This window comes from Eurypyga helias, unplaced genomic scaffold, assembly GCF_000690775.1.
Source record: "Eurypyga helias isolate BGI_N326 unplaced genomic scaffold, ASM69077v1 scaffold2401, whole genome shotgun sequence".
NCBI classification, from domain to species: Eukaryota; Metazoa; Chordata; class Aves; order Eurypygiformes; family Eurypygidae; genus Eurypyga; species Eurypyga helias.
Genome location: NW_010232590.1, coordinates 84372 through 85033, shown reverse-complemented (window position 1 = coordinate 85033; position 662 = coordinate 84372). Strand labels below are relative to the sequence as shown.

General features: G+C 56.2%; 1 protein-coding gene across 1 annotated transcript in view; it reads left to right on the top strand.

Moving 5' to 3' along the window:
- Window positions 1-662, top strand: part of TIAM1 (T-cell lymphoma invasion and metastasis 1) — a 79482-nt gene that overhangs the window by 1384 nt on the left and 77436 nt on the right.

Below are 662 nucleotides of genomic sequence, written 5' to 3'. Positions count from 1 at the left end.
CCTTGGCTCTCGTGGCTGGAAGCAAAGGAGAAACCTGCGAGCGTTTCCTCTCGTAAACGCTCACTGGGCTGAAATTTCACTTTTTTAGTTAGCTGAGGTTCTCATCTGCACAAAGCGTCCCGCAGAAGCAGTGCTGTCTCCTCGCAGGAAACTGCCAGGCCTGCAAGCTGAGGTGCTCGCCCTCTGTAAACCGAAAGATGGTGGGGCATGTGGATGCTGCTTCTCCTAGCCAGGCAGGACGCCGTACCCTTCATCCTTCATCCTTTTATCAGACAGCACAGACCTGAGATGAGCTTTGCTATCTGGTGCCCCTCCTGCCCTCCGAACACCAGTCCTGTGACCTTTGCTTTGGCAGTTGGGTCTTTATTACGTTTTGCCCTGCTTTCCTTGGCTGCGCTCTGCCCGACCGAGTTACGCAGCACTGCCTGGTGTCGCAAACAGCAGTTCTGCTTACAGTGCGGTGGCAGGCTGCTCTTAGGAGGAGGGGGAAGGTGCTATAAACCCTACCCACCTGTACAAGCTGCACGTGCCGTACACGTTGTGGACGTATTGCCCCCGGTTTAGGCTCGCTCAGCCGGCTTGCTGGACCTCCCCCGGGCAGTGGTCCAGCCGCCTAATGCATCATGCTGGCTGTGGTGGTTTTTACACGTGCTGTGTTCTAG